Genomic DNA, 16,764 nt, shown 5'->3' with positions numbered 1-16,764 from the left:
AAGCCACTGCAATGCGAAGCCCGTGCACTGCAACGAAGGGTAGCCCCCGCTCACCGCAACTAGAGAAAGCCTGTGCAAAGCAACGAAGACCCAGCGCAGTCAAAAAAATGGAGTCAACCAAATACATACAAAAATAGCTCACCCCATGTGAGCTGTTGGGAAGTTAAGAGTCATCTGCCAGCTTTGCTGGCCATTCTGTGGTTTTTCAATGTAACTTCACAGTTGATGTGATCAAAATTACTGCACACAGCAGAAGTACAACCAGTACTTGGTGGAATCAAGCTGCTGGATATTTATGATAATTGAGAACTTCAAAGATGAGTTTGAACCCCACAGACATCACCCTTGTCCCTTGTCTTCTGGAAATTCAAGAGCTAACGGGTTGTGCTGGTTCAAGATCACCATTGCCTAAAGTGTGGGGTGTGTTCCGTCACTATAATATGCAGGATGTTTCGCAGAGTAAGCAAACATTTTAAATGTGTAGTTAGATACTTAATTTACTGTGTATATTATTATTCATTTGAAAAATGAAGTTAAAAGTTATCATTTATAAATATATAAAGCAAACAGTAAGGATATGACAAAAATCATGAAAGTGGCACACATATGACTATAATTTAGGATCTCCTAGAATATTGCTGAGTCTTTGCAACCCCATGGACTGTAGCCTGCTAGGCTCCTCTGTTCATGGGATTTCCCAGGCAAGATTACTGGAGTGAGTTGCAGTTTCCTTCTCCAGGAGATCTTCCCAACCCAGGGATCGAACCCAGGTCTCCTGCATTTCAGGCAGATTCTTTACCATATGAGCTACCAGAGAAGCCCCAGAATATAATTCCTTAAGCCAAACTCTTGGAGCCAGATGTGTTCTAGAATTCAGAATATCTCATGCATTACTTGACACCCCCAGAGGTAACTGGAACAGCACTCTCAAATCAAACACAGTTAGTTCTGCAGTAAAACATATGAATAGAATAAATAAAGTCTATAAATAGACTTACATTAATTCAGGTCAAGTATTGCAGCCAAATGAATTACAAAAAATACTGCTTTTCAGATATAAAAATGTAAAAGCATTTTGTAATTGAGAGAGATTTTTAACCTATGGCAAGAATACTGGAGTGGGTAGTCATTTGCTTTTTGAGAGGATCTTCCCATCCCAGGGATTGAACCTGGGTCTCCTGTATTACAGATTCTTTACCATCTGAGCCACCAGGGAAGCCCATAGTAAAACAGATCTAGGGGGAAAAGAGATATATCCAATAACCTTTCACATTAACTATACTTTATAGTTTATAAAACACTTTCCCTCTCATTATCTTATTGGTGAAGTATAATACCTCATATTATAGATGAGGAATCTGATGCCCAGAAAGGCTAAGTGCTTAAATAAGATCACACAGCTCAGCTAGTAACCAGTCAGGTCAGGACTGAAACCCAGGTCCACTGCCTCCAGGTTTCTGGATCTTCCCATACCATATCCCACACATCATATAAATCTGAAGTATCAGAGTTGCAGAGGCTGAATTCTTGAACATGTTCTCTGGAGCACAAAAATGCTTTCCCCTAGGGAAGTGTCTTATCAGACTGCAGTTTCCACAAGGAGGCTTCTGGAAGGAGGAATGAGAGAGGATGAAACTTTGACCTTTTAATGTTGAACTACAGATGCATCCAAGGTATTTGGTTTAATCTCTTCCGGCAATGCATAAAACCCAACCCAGGGACTTCCCCGGCAGTGCAGTGGTAAAGACTGCACTTTCAGTACAGGGTTCTATCCCTGGTGGAGAAGCTAAGATCCTGCATGCTACATGGCATGACCAACCACCGCCCCAGCCCCCACCCCACGAAAACAAAACAAAAAACCCCAAACAGAAACAAAGAGTAAAACAAACAAACAAGAAACCTAGTACAAATGCTTGTTACGGTTCAGTGGTATTTCAGAGGAATCATTGCCTGCTACTTCCAGGAATTCTAAAATAGTATTTATTGACACCTGCTATATGGCAGGAACTCTTCATCATAACATTTTGGGGTGTTTTTACTACTCCCACCCCCCAGAAGAAGAAATGAAGGTTCAGAGACACAGTCAAGGTCCCATAGCAGTCAAATGACAAGTGAGGGTTGAGCCAGGTCTGGTTCTGCCTGGGGGCACAGTCTTACCGGATGCCTTGCACAGAGCAATGGCAGTGCTCTGCATTTCCCATCCAGCCCTGGGAGAGAGGCCTTTTCCCGTGACCCAAGGCTGCTAGCATGCCTGCAGGCAGAATAGGGTGGGGAGTGAGGACCGCAAGCACATCTCCCATGGTCATCCTGAGGAGGCTTCAGACAAACTCAAGGACTGTTCTATTTGCAAGACACGGATGCAAAGATCCTCGAGGATTATGGGTGTGCTCTAACTGGATCTTGTGTTTTGCAAGCGTAGGGTCTCAAAAATCCAGGTGCAAATGTATTCAGCCTCCTGATTTTGATGGTACAGCCTCCTGCAGTAGGGAAGTTTGAGAGAGCTTGCTCTATTCAGAAAGTCACAGTGGGTGCATATGATTGGAAGTAAAAGGAGGGTGGAGTTTGAGGAAGGGCTGGGGACAAAGGTTAAATTGTAAAGAGCCTTGTTGTTCTCACTAAAGAGATTAGAGTTCTCTAAGCAATGGAGAGTCACTGGTTTGGAGGAGGTGAACCACGTGGTCGTATTTCCATGTGTGGTGTCTCATTTGACTTGAAAATCAGGGGCTGTTTCCTTGAAGAGGTATCAGTTACCTTAGGACTGAATGGACCAGCAGAGATGGCCTTTCATCCAGGGCAGAAGCTGCTGTGACAGCCAGATATGTTCAGGGTTCACAATGATATGAATCAAAAGAAACCATTTCCATGTATTGAGCACCTACTATGTGCACCAGCATACACACATGTCTCTTTAATCATGGCAGAAGCCCTGCAAGGAAAGCCATCGCTCCTAGGACGCAGAGGTGGAATTCAGACCCATCCCTGTCAGACCCCAAAGTCCACTCTCTTCCCATCCCACAAGCTGCCTCTCCTGTGGAGTTCAGTCCTGGCCCAGAGACAGAAGAAGGTGGAAGAACAGAGGCTCAGACAGAAATGAAAGTTGGAACTATATATATATATATACACACACACACACATAATATATATATATATTTAAAAATATATATGTAATATGTATAATAGTATATATAAAATTGTTATTGTTGTTGTTCAGACACTCAGTGTCTGACTCTTTGTGACCCTAGCATGCCAGGGTTCCCTGTCTTTCACTATCTCCCAGAGTTTGCTCAGATTCATGTCTATTTAGTCAGTGATGCCATCCAACTATCTCATCCTCTGTTGCCCTCTTCTCCTTTTGCCCTCAGTCTTTCCCAGCATCAGGGTCTTTTCCAGTGAGTTGGCTCTTCGCACCAGGTGGCAAAGTATTGGAGCTTCAGTTTCAGCATCAGTCCTTCCAGTGAATATTCAGAGTTGATTTCCCTTAGGATTGACAGTTTGATCTCCTTGCCATCCAAGGGACTCTCAAGAGTCTTCTCCAGCCCCACAGTTCAAAAGCTGGGAAAACTGGTCAACCACTTGTGAAAGAGTGAAACTAGATCACTTTCTAACACCATACACAAAAATAAACTCAAAATGGATTAAAGATCTAAATGGAAGACCAGAAACTCCTAGAGGAAAACATAGGCAAAATACTCTGACATATATTACAGCAGGATCCTCTATGACCCACCTCCCAGAATATTGGAAATAAAAGCAAAAATAAACAAATGGGACCTAATTAAAATTAAAGCTTCTGCACAACAAAGGAAACTATAAGCAGGGTGAAAATACAGCCTTCAGAAATGGGAGAAAATAATAGCAAACGAAGCAATGGACAAGGAATTAATCTCAAAAATATACAAGCAACTCCTGCAGCTCAATTCCAGAAAAATAAACGACCCAATCAAAAAGTTGGCCAAAGAACTAAACAGACATTTCTCTAAAACAGACATACAGATGGCTAACAAACATATGAAAAGATGCTCAACATCACTCATTATCAGAGAAATGCAAATCAAAACCACAATGAGGTACCATTTCATGCCAATAAGAATGGCTGCTATCCAAAAGTCTACAAGCAATAAATGCTGGAGCGGGTGTGGAGAAAAGGGAACCCTCTTACACTGTTGGTGGGAATGCAAACTAGTACAGCCACTATGGAGAACAGTGTGGAGATTCCTTAAAAAACTGGAAATAGAACTGCCATATGACCCAGCAATCCCACTGCTGGGTATACATACCAAGGAAACCAGAATTGAAAGAGACACACGTACCCCAATGTTCATCACAGCACTGTTTACAATAGCCAGGACATGGAAGCAACCTAGATGTCCATCAGCAGATGAATGGATAAGAAAACTGTGGTACATATACACAATGGAATATTACTCAGCCATTAAAAAGAATGCATTTGAATCAGTTCTAATGAGGTGGATGAAACTGGAGCCTATTATACAGAGTGAAGTAAGCCAGAAAGAAAAACACCAATACAGTATACTGATGCATATATATGGAATTTAGAAAGATGGTAACAATAACCCTGTATGCGAGATAGCAAAAGAGACACAGATGTATAGAACAGTCTTTTGGACTCTGTGGGAGAGGGTGAGGGTGGGATGATTTGGGGGAATGGCATTGAAACATATAAATTATCTTTTGTGAAACGAATTACCAGTCCAGGTTCGATGCATGATACAGGGTGCTCGGGGCTGGTGCACTGGGATGACCAAGAGGGATGGGATGGGGAGGGAGGTGGGAGGGGGGTTCAGGATGGGGAACACATGTACACCCATGGCGGACTCATGTCAATGTATGGCAAAGCCAATACAATATTGTAAAGTAAAAAAATAAATAAAATTGAGATTAAAAAAAAAAAGCATCAGTTCTTTGGTGCTGACTGAGCCTCCTTTATGATCCGATTCTCACATGTGTATATGAGTACTGGAAAACCATATATAAAGTTACAGAAAAATTATTCTGTCTAATGTCTTGCTTTGTCTGTCACCAATTTGATAAAAATGATTCCTTCCAATAAGAAATTCTACCATTACTTGATTTGTGTTTAATTTCATATGCATAGCTTTTCTTTTGCTTGCCTATGTTTCTTTTCTCTCTCTTTTCTGAACCAAACTCCTCTTTTGCTTTTTTATATTAAGAAACAGTGTACAGAAGGAAGTTCTTGCCCTTTGTGTAGATTCTTTAATAAGTTTGAGCCAGAATACTTTCCACTGTCTTCTTGGCACTTTCAGGATTTCTTAATGCTGATATATGGATGGATTCTGTGAATGGAAATTTTGAAGCAAGTTCCTAAATCCTGTATCATTCTTGAAGGTCACATGTACCTATTGTGAAAATGTGAAGCTGTATTTCTGAACCTGAAATAAATGATAACATTTGAAGAACAAAATATATATACATATAAATATATTAAATATATGTTAAACATATGTATATATATTTAGTATATAATATATATATGTATGTATATATTTTTGGGGGCATGCCATGCAGCGTGCAGGATCTTAGTTCCCCCACTAGGGATGGAACTCATGCCCCTGCACTGGACGCATGGAGTCTTAAAAACTGGAAGCCAGGAAGTCCCAAAAGTAGGGATCAAACTTTAAAGAAACTTAACAACTTAGCAACTGTTCCAAACTTGGTCTTTCCAGATACCATGCTGCTTTCAAATTTACCTGTGCCCCTAATAAGACCGTGGTCATCAAAGTGAGATTATTATGTACGAGAGGAGTGTTCCAAGGGAACTAGCTTTAATCCGGGATTCGTTTCCGTTGCCTGTTCCTTTGTCTGTATGCTTTTCTCTCTTTATTTTTCAGAGTCTGTATACTCTAGGTGAAAACAGAAGTCATGAGAAAGAATTCAGGGAGCAGGCCGCATTGCAGCTGACACTGTTCAGAAGGCGGTGTTGGGGATCTAGAGAAATTGCAGAGCTGGCTAAGATGTGAATGCGAGTTGGATACTGGGCTAAGGCTATGGGGGATATAAGCATCTTTAGGGCAACCTTCCTGTTCCCTCCATTCCATGAACATCAAGGAATTGACCGTAGGAGTCAAGGATGTACCTTTGAAGCAATCAGAAACGATGGCATGCTTATGTGTTAGGTAATGACTGAGAGAGAGGGTTTGGTGATGGGACAAATGTGGGGTTATCGTAAATGGTGACAGGCAGGGAAGGAAAGGCCCCGGGTCTTGAAAGCACTGGAGCCCGAGTGCTGGCTATCTCTGACTAAGGGGCCCAGGTGGGGGGCAGCATGGAGATGAGTTATTCCCTGGCATGAACGCATTCCACGAAAGCTGACCCATTGATAGCACTGGGGCCTCCACGCACCAGTAGCCCCAAAGATTAACCCCGGGGGTTAGGTGGTTACCACTACATATCCCAAGGGATAGATATATTATTAGCCACCAAACCTGCCTCCCTAAGCCCTCTGGGCTCATTTGAATTAAAGTAAGACTGGGTGAGGAGGCGAGATGAGCACCCAAAGGACAAAGGTTACCTGAGTGTGGTTTCCTTTGGCCCAGCCTCCAACCAGGTATTTATAAGATAAAAGCAACCCGAGGGGCCCTACATGCGAGACAGCAAAAGAGACACAGATGTATAGAACAGTCTTTTGGACTCTGTGGGAGAAGGCGAGGATGGGATGGTTTAAGAGAATAGCACTGAAACATGTATATTACCATGTGAAATAGATGACTAGTCCAAGTTCGGTGCATGAAACAGGGCACTCAAAGCCGGTGCACTGGGACAGCCCTCGGGGGTGGGATGGGGAGGGAGATGGGAGGGGGCTTCAGGATGGGGGACACATGTACATCCATGGCTAATTCATGTCAGTGTATGGTAAAAGCCACCACAATATTGTAAAGTAATTAGCCTCCAATTAAAATAAATAAATTTTAACAAATCACAAGGAAAATCTTTTCTTAATACAGAAGTTTTTAATTCTTAAAAAAAAAAAAAAAGGCAACCTGAGGGGCTTTTTTAAAAATGGTATTGTCACAATCCAGGGAACACTACTTTTTCTGAAAAAGGATACTGTCTCTTTGCATATGTGCCATGCCAAAGTCCATGAAATAGCCAGGGCCCCCAGTTATCAGTGTACCTTTGACCCTGTGTTCTTTACCTAAAGATTTCTTTATTTATGTCTTTGGGAGCCAGCCTGAGTCTGTCTTACCACAGAGCCCCTGGGATATAGCTTCTCCTGGCCTGACTCCCGGGAGCTCCCCCTTTCTGTCTTTCCAAAGGCTCTAGAATCTCACCCCTTTCCCCACTCTGTCCCCACTGATCACCAGAACTTCTCTCATTCTTGTTGTCTCTAAGGACCAGCAGATGGGCTCCTCTTGTTTGAAAGTTTTTATTCTCCACTAATCATAGTGGACGCACAGATAGCAGAGAGACCAAAATCAAAATAACAAGCCCAGGGAGGTCATAAAGTTTAGGAAATCTTACAGAATTCATGCTGTCATGAAATTTTTCTGGAGGTGCTGACAGTATGGCCAAGCGGAAAGGGGTCCGAATCTTGGTCTAGCCACTTACCAGCTGATGACCTCAATGAATCAATTACTTATCCCCACCAAGCCTCAATCCTCCCTCTGGAAAATGGGGACAGAAGCACCTGCTCCTGGTGTTGATCTAGAGACAGAAGAGATCACACACACGCGGCACCACAGCTGATGCCCTGCATGTAACAGGTACTCCATAAAGAACTGTTTCTCCTGCTAGTGTTTGGGGAGACCCCTGGGCTCCAGCTCTCTGTCTTCATTTCTGGAGGAGATGGTCATCCCGTCTGCCATGATGACCTCTTCTCAAGCTTATAGGCTGCAGATGGAATATCCAGAATCATGCGCATCAACCAGTCTCTCCAGCTGCCTCCGCCTGTCTATGGGGAGTGACTTGAAGTTCGGAGAATGCGGGATGGGCTGGTGCCCTCGTCACTGGGCCCCTAAAATGTCCCCTGAGAGGAGTTCCTGGTACTTCTTCTTTCTTACTAAAAAGGAAAAGCCAACCGTTCAATTTCTTTTTCACAATCTCTGCTCCATCTCAAAGCAGTGAACATCAGGCCTTATCTTTGCTCAAGAGGTCAGGAGACTAAGATATCCAGCCATGTTCACCATCTTGGTTGTGTCTGTTAGTGGCTCAGTCATGTCCAACTCTTTGTGACCCCGTGGACCGTAACCTGCCAGATTCCTCTGTCCATGCAACTCTCCAGGCAAGAATACTGGAGTGGGTTGCCATTCCCTTCTCTAGGGGATCTTCCCAACCCAGGGATTGAACTCAGGTCTCCTGCATTGCAGGCAGATTCTTTACCATCTGAACCAGTAAGGAAGCTTACCATCAACATGCTTCACATCAAATTTGAGTTTTTGTTGGGTCCTTGACCCTCTCTGTAGGTCTGCACTAGAGATTTTCTTAGAGATCAACCCGGGCAAAACTTCATTGTCAGCTGGGAGAGTCAATCACTAACCCCAGCAGGTTGGCTATCGGTCAGGCCAGCAAAGTTCCAGTGCTGCCCTCCACTGAGGACCCACATCCATGGCTGGCCTGCCACTCCCACAGTCTCCCTCAGGGTGTTCCCACACCTTGAATCCCATTAGGGTTTGGGGTTGGGCGAGGGTGTGGATTCCCACCATCACTCCGTGGAAGATCTCTGGGGCGTGCACATCTGTCTCCTTGCCCTGTGATGGCATGATTGGATATGCAGAGCTACAAAACTCGTTTCACCACTGGGGGGAAAGGAAACCAATGCTTCCCAAGTGCTCCATGGTGCTGAGCACCAGTATCAGAATGTCGAATGCATCATCTTGTTCTCTCTCATTCAACAGCCCTTTTAAAAGCAGGAAGGAGAGACTGGAAGCGGGCAATGAGCTTGATGTTTCCCTGGAAACTCAGATGAAAAGTTTCTGTTTAGGAGTCAAATCAGGAGAAACCATTCAGGAAGACTGGGAGTAAACCAGGCAAGAATCTGCTGATGAGAAACCAAGAATGCTGGGAAACTGTAAGCAAAGTGACCTGATCCTAAGGAGATCAAGCAGGGGTCTTTGGAATCCACTCAGCAGAAGCTATTCACTTGTAGTTTATGGTTTTGGTGAAGGACTAGCGGAAACAAAGGTGCGAATGAGGTTGAAGAACAGAACAAAGAAAACCATCAAAGAGCCAGGAGTGAGTGGAGCCTTTCAAACACTGTGCTGGAGAGTGTCTGCTGCCCCATGAGCATCAGTTCAGTTCAGTTCAGTTCAGTCACTCAGTCGTGTCCTACTCTTTGCGACCCCATGGACTGCAGAACGCCAGGCCTCCCTGTCCATCACCAACTCCCGGAGCTTACTCAAGCTCATGTTCATTGAGTTGGTGATGCCATCCAACCGTCTCATCCTCTGTCGTCCCCTTCTCCCCCTGCCTTCAATCTTTCCCTGCATCAGGGTCTTTTCAAATGAGTCAGCTCTTCGCATCAGGTGGATAAAGTATTGGAGTTTCAGCTTCAGCATCAGTCCTTCCAATGAATATTCAGGACTGATTTCCTTTAGGATGGACTGGTTGGATCGCCTTGTTTTCCAAGGCCACCCGTATTTTTGGGTAGATGTATCATAACATGCATCAATCTACATACTCCCCAACTCGGCATCCCCGCTCCTCAAGCAAAGCTTCTGAGTATAATTTTGATGTTCATATATTTGGTATATAGGGAAAGGCAGCTAACATTTCTTTTTTTCTTTTTGGCTGTGCTGAGCAGCATGCAGGATCTTAGTTCCCTGACCAGGGATCAAACCCGTGCCCCTACAGTGGAAGTGTGGAATCCTAACCACAAGACCACCAAGGAATTCCCAGGAAAGGCAGTTGAGAGGTACTGAAGTGGGCAGCTGGGCTTGATTGACAGTTGTATTTTCCATCTTTGACTCACAGGCATTCTGACTTGTATCTCAGGCTCTAAGAAGAGACATGTACCCTGTAAACCCCAAGGTGGACGCTTCCCTCTGAGACCCCACAGGTTACAACCCTCTGCGGCACATTCTCACACTGGCTGATTTGCACAAACTCTAAGAACAAGGCACTCATTGTTCTAAATCAGTGAACAAACAGAGATGCACTTAGTGGTGCCTAATGACGAGAGCAGCCCGAGAAGAACAAAGTCATGATTGAGTGTAAAAGCAGAAAGGGTTAAGGCGGATGCTCAAACACGTGAACGAGAGGAGGAGAATCAGAACCTCACATAGCACCAGATCGCTTCCTTTCCCAGAGATGATTATATAAATGCAGTCATTTTTTCTCTGCAGGCTGTTTCCCCAATGTCCAGAGTGGACACATCGAGATCCAAGGAGCTGCTCTAATATTCACCAGAGCCTTTTTCCTTCCTTGGTGACTTGTATTATCTTTCTTTTTGGAGGAAAATGCTTCACTTAGAAATGTCTGCAAGTCAATAATGTTTATAAAGGGCATGTTAGTCACACAGCGTGAAGCTGGGAGGGAGATAATTGTCTATGACACGGTTTCTGCCAGGGCCGCTTGGTACAGCCCTGCAGAGAAGGCAATGGCACCCCACTCCAGTACTCTTGCCTGGAAAATCCCATGGACAGAGGAGCCTGGTAGGCTGCAGTCCATGGGGTTGCTAAGAGTCTGACACAACTTCCATTTTTCACTTTCATGCATTGGAGAAGGAAATGGCAACCCACTCCAGTGTTCTTGCCTGGAGAATCCCAGGGATAGGGGAGCCTGGTAGGCTGCCATCTGTGGGGTCGCACAGAGTTGGACACAACTGAAGCGACTTAGCAGCAGTAGCAGCAGCAGCAGGCCCTACTGGTGTGTTACCAGCACTGCCGTCTCTGCAGGTGTCCCCTCTCCCCAGCTTATTCAATGCAATACGTGGTATATGGGGGCTCTGGCACATCCAGGGAGTTTAGAGCATAGTCGGAATTTGAAGGTTACAGCTGCGTTGTGGAGCTCCCCACAGAATCTCAGATGCTGAAACATTTCGCAAAGTGTAGGAACTGGGACTGAAAACTGAATTCCTTTGGTGAGTGTTTTGGTACGTATTCAGGCATTCGGTGCATTCCAGCCAAGTGACAAGGCATGAACGTGAGGAAGGATCTGACGTAGAAGAAGCCAGGATATGCGTAGAAGTAACCAGCATATGCGTAGAAGTAACCACCCGCTTGGGCCTCACCTTTGGGAACCACGGTGTCTCTTCAGGAGAAACTGCAGACGCATAAGAAAAGCATCTTCTCAGGTGCATGGCTCTCCCTTCTCTGCCCCTGTCCAGGGACACCTTAAATAGAACTGGCTCTGGAAACAGAATTCCCCAAAGCCACCATAGAAGTGAGTCAGTGTGGCTTATCTGAACACGTGAGTTGATGTCAGAGAAGTGACTGGATATTGGGGAATGCAAATAGACTGTGTTAGTCAGCTCCGGCGGCCATAACAAAGTGCCACAGACCGGCTCAAACAAGGGAAATGAATCTCCTCACAGTTCTAGAGGCTGGGAATCTGAGATCAGGGTGTCTGTAGGTTTGATGTCTTCTGAAGTCTCTCTCCTTGGCTCACAGATGTCCATTTTCTCCTCCTATCTTCACATGGCCCTTTTACCATGTGTGTGCATCCCTGGAGTCTTTCTGTGTCCAAATTTCTTCCAATGTGGACACCAGTCAGTTTGGATTAAGGCTCAATCTTTTGGCCTCATTTTAACTGCTCTTTAAAGGACCCATTTCCAAATATAATCACATTTTGAGGTCCTGAGGGTTAGGGTTTCAACATACAAATTTTGGATGGGTGGGAGGACACAGTTCCAGCTACCTTAAGATGGCCCACCTTAAGCTTTGTAGGGGAAAGAAAGATCATACTTTCAGGGAGGTGTGAATGGCTGTCAGAAGGTGGACTGCAACACAGCTGGCAGAAATCTAACCAGAGATGGAGCAGAGGCTCACCAAACATAGGACACCCAGGCCTCCAGTGTGGGCCCTCGGATCTAAATCAAACCTGTCTGGAGGAATTTGATGGGACAGGATTCAGAGGAATTTGGAAATATCACAGCAAAGCAGAAGAATGCCTCCACCTTGAGACCATATAACCAAGGGAAATGAATGGTAAAGGGAACAGGCCTTCACTGAATAAGAGGTTCCGTGTGGATTCTGAAGGGCTGCTGGCCCCAGAGGGCTGCCCTTCTCAGACTGCACCCACCACAATGGACATGCACAGCCATGTCTGAACGTAGCTACACACCATCTCTAGTGGTGTGGACAGTTCAGTTGAGGTGACGCATGTTCAACTGTGACACAGGTGATATATGAGTTTTTAAAAAATAGTTTATTTGTTTATTTGACTGTGCCAGGTCTTGGTTCTGGCATGCAGGATCTTTCAGTTGCAGTATGCAAACTCTTAGTTGTGGCATGTGGAATCTAGTTCCCTGATTAGAGATTGAACTCGGGCCCCCTGCATTGGGAGTGCGGAGTCTTAGAACCAGTAATATGTGTTTGAACTGAGACTGTTGTGTTAATTGTCCTTCTCTATGGTTCTTCTCATCTGTGTAAGAGCAATGCTAATAATGAATGATTTTAACACTATTTAATCTGTACAGTCCTTTCAGATGGGTTTTGATTGAGAACCAGGACCCAAAGGTAAACCAAAAGTAGATGTCAGCTCTGGCATTTGGGCTCTAGTCTGGTTCACTCTACAGCCCACTCATTTTACCACTGGGCTATGGTCTCATGCAGAAAATTCTGGAAAGCAGGGCCTGGAGGCTGGAATCTCAGCTTTGCCAGTAGCCAGACAGGCCATCCTTGTTTCTACATGTTCCCTTCCATGTCAGAGAAGGGACTCTGGTGGAAATGAGGGCCTGTGGACATTATCAAGCACCCTAGACTCAGTAAGCAAGGATTGCCCTTAAAACAGTTTAAGGGTATCTCTGCCTGCAGACAGCATCATGGTGGTGGGTTGGAGGGTTCACTGATACTTCTTCTCTGATCCTACATTCAGTTTGCTTGCTTAGGGAAATAGAATTACTCAAGAGGTTGAGAAAGGAGCATTGGTATAAAGTTCAAAGACAGATTGCACTCAGATTTCAGCCTTTTCAGTGCTAAGCAATTGAATCTTGCCTGTTTGACAGTGATGGATGGCTGAGAAACTAAGAATTTCATCCCCTTTTCCAAAGGATGTCTTTTCTTGTGTCTAAATGAACTCAAGAATGATCACTAATTGATCTTTTTTTAGGGTCTCTGCTGAGAGGCCAGCTTTTGATATGTTTCTAGAGGCCAACAAGCATAATATGGAGATGCTAATGGTGATTGTCCATAGGAAAAGACATCAGTCCTTCTGTTTGATTCTCAGTCATAGTAGCGTGGGAATGTAGTTAGAAGAGTAGTTTCTGGCCATGGGTGAAGATAGTATTTATGAATTTAAAGAAATAAGTGGGTAAGCAGCATGAAGGGATCCTGCAATGAGTCCCAAACCACACAGCAGTGTAGTTGACCCCAGAGCAGCCCAGCCTATAGACTTCCTACTCCACTCATTTCTATGGTCTTGTTAAATTCTTCCACTAGGGTCAAATTGGGAGCGTGTAGCTCTCCAAGTTGGCTTTCCTGGTGGTTCAGTGGTAAAGAATCCACCTGCCAATGCAGGAGACATGGGTTCGATCCCTGAGTCAGGAAGATCCCTTAGAGAAGGAAATGGCAACCCACTCCAGTATTCCTGTCTGGAAAATCCCATGGACAGAGGAACCTGGTGGGCTACAGTCCATGAGCTCGAAAAGAATCAGACATGACTTAGTGAACAAACAATAGCTCCCCAAATTAGAAGTTAGTTTCTGCAGATTAGAAACTCTTAATTGGGTTGTTTGAGATAGCTCCCAGCACTACTGAGAAGAGGCCACTGCACCTTTGAACGTGAACTCAGCAAGCAGCCTTGGTCAAGCTTGGGAGGCTGGGACCACATCACTTTTCCTTGGAGTCCACCTCCAGTTCATTACCTACTGTCTGAATGGTGTCTGAATGGTGGGAAAAGCATTACTCTTAGTACAAGAACTCTTCTGAAGGCCCCACAAGAGATTGTAAAAAGTTCTGAATGTTGTTTATGAAATAAACAGATTAGGAAAAGAAAATTGAAGTTGGCCCAGTGCCAGAGAAGAGAGGTTTAATTAACGACAAAAGCAGGAAATCAACAGAGCAATGTTTTATTTTGGTGGAGTTTTTTTTGTTCTCTTTAACTAAACGATTCTTTTGTGTCAATCTTTTGCTATAAATATAAGCTAATCTTCTTCTCCTGCCCTAAGCCCTGGACAGATTTTTTTCCCCATGGCTCACTATGTGAGAGAAAGGAAAGATATTTGTTATGTACTATGTGAAACAGTCAACTAGGGGTGGTGGATTCACCTGTTCCTATCATCTTCACACAGTCCAGCGAGGTAAGCTTCATGTTCAGACACTCCTCTTGTCATCGGATTGCCTGCTGTTTCCAGCCACTAGCTGAACTGAACTAGAAGCCAGAGGAGCCAGGCTGACTCAACCCTTAAAGGTCAGCCTCCCTGGGCATTGAGGAGGTGTTGAGGGTGGAGAGTGAATCTGGAGGGGCAAGCAGTCACTGACCATCACAGCACCCATGATGACTGCGTGGAGGTGGGCGTTGTGATCACATGATCCAACAAGAAATTTATCATGGTTTTGAACTTGGCTTACTGATCTTGCAGACGACTAGAGCTCTTAAGCAAGCCCAGGTCGTCTCAAAGAATGTCCTCAGGATCTTTCCAAGCCTGGAAAGCTGCATCTCCTGGCAAGAAGCCATTTGATAGAGTGGACAGAGGACTGACTAGGACCAAGGGGTCCAGTGGAGTTTCTGCCATGTAGAATGTGTAACCATGGACAGGTCTCCTTTTTCTAATTTTTTTTTTAATTAAAAAATTTTTTTTTCTCCACCCCACCCCCGCTGCAGTTTTATTGAGAAACAATTAACATATATAAGTTTAAGGCATATAGCATGATGGTTTGATTTACATCTATCATGAAATGATTATCACAAAATGTTCAGTTAACATCCATCTTCTCATATAAATACAATAAAAAGAAAACAAATAAGAAAGAAGGGAAAAAACAATTTCCTTGTGATGAGAACACTTAGGATTTGCTCTCTTAATAAATTTCCTGTGTATCATAAAGCAGTGTTAGCTATGGTCATCATATTGTGCATTATATTCTTAGTACTTACTTATAACTAGAAGTTTGTACCTTTTGACCACTTTCCTCCAATTCTGTCTCCCTCCACCATCTGCTTCTGGTAACCACAAGTCTGATCTCTTTCTCTATGATTTTGTTTGTTTGTTAGATTCCACATATTCGTGAGATCATATGGTGTTTTTATGTCTCTATCTGACTTCACTCAGCATACTACCTTTAGGGTCCATTCATGCTATCTCAAATGATATGATTTCCTTGTTCTTTTAAATGATTTATGTTCCCCTGCATGTGTGTGTGTGTGTGTGTGTGTGTGTGTGTGTGTGTATATATATATATTAACTTCTTTACTCATTCATCCATTTATGGGCACTTGGATTGTTCCCATATCTTGCCTGTTGTAAATAATGCTGCTCTGGGGGTGCAGATATCTTTTTGAGTTAGTGTTTTTGTTACTTTTGGGTATATTCCCAGAAGTGGAATTGCTGCATCATATGGTAGTTCTATTTTTAATTTTTGAGGCTCCTCCATACTTTTTTCCATAGAGATTATACCAACTTACATTCCCACCATCAGCATGCAAGGGTTCTCTTTTCTCCACATCCATGCCAGCATTTGTTATCTCTTGTCTTTTTGATAATAGCTATTCCAATAGGCATGTGATATCTCATCGTGGTTTAAAGTTGTATTTCCCTAATGACTAGTGAGGGGCTTCCCTGGTGGCTTAGTGGTGAAGAATCTGCCTGCCAAGACAGGAGACCTGGGTTCAATCCTGGGTCAGGAAGATACCCTGGAGAAGGAAATGGCAACCCACTCTAGTATTTGTGCCTGGGAAATCCCATGGATAGAGGAACCCGGTGGGCCATAGCCCAAGCGGTTGCAAAAGAGTCAAACACTACTTAGCGACTAACCAACAACAACGATAATGAGAGTGATGTTGAATATCTTTTCATGTGTCAAATACCTGTCGGCCTTCCATGAATCTTCTTTGGACAGATGTCTATTCAGGCCTTTTGCCCATTAAAATTTTTTTTTCTTTTTTTGCTATTGAGCTGTATGAGTTCTTTATATGTTTTGGATATTAATCAATTATCAGATACATGGTTAACCACTTACCAAATACATGGTTTCCAAATATTTTTTTCTATTTCATAGGATATCTTGTCACTTTGTTGATATATTCTTATGCTGTGCAGAAGCTTTTTAATTTGATGAAGTCCCACTTGTTTTCTTTTGATTTTACTGCTTGTGCTTTGGGTGTCTGTATGTTCAGGTCACTCAAGATGGCCGTTCTCTTGCTCTGTGTACGTCGTCCACTGGACCAGTCCCTACTTCACCTACACCCTCTTTCATGAATGTGCTTGTCCCCTCCCCAGCTAGTGATGGTTCTAATCCTTAGTCCAGAATGGCTCCACCTGCTAGTGTTTTAAAGGCAACCATCTGGTCTCATGATGGTCATTAACCTGAGGAGTTGTGAGGACCTGCTCCAGCTGCTGGTTTCCCTGGTAACTGATGAGGTAACCTGATGTCAATTCCTTCTATAAATGGCAGTCTCTTTCTCCCCTGA

Source organism: Bubalus bubalis, chromosome 15 (genome assembly GCF_019923935.1).
Source record: "Bubalus bubalis isolate 160015118507 breed Murrah chromosome 15, NDDB_SH_1, whole genome shotgun sequence".
Classification (NCBI taxonomy): Eukaryota; Metazoa; Chordata; class Mammalia; order Artiodactyla; family Bovidae; genus Bubalus; species Bubalus bubalis.
Note: the sequence above shows the minus strand (reverse complement) of the source record.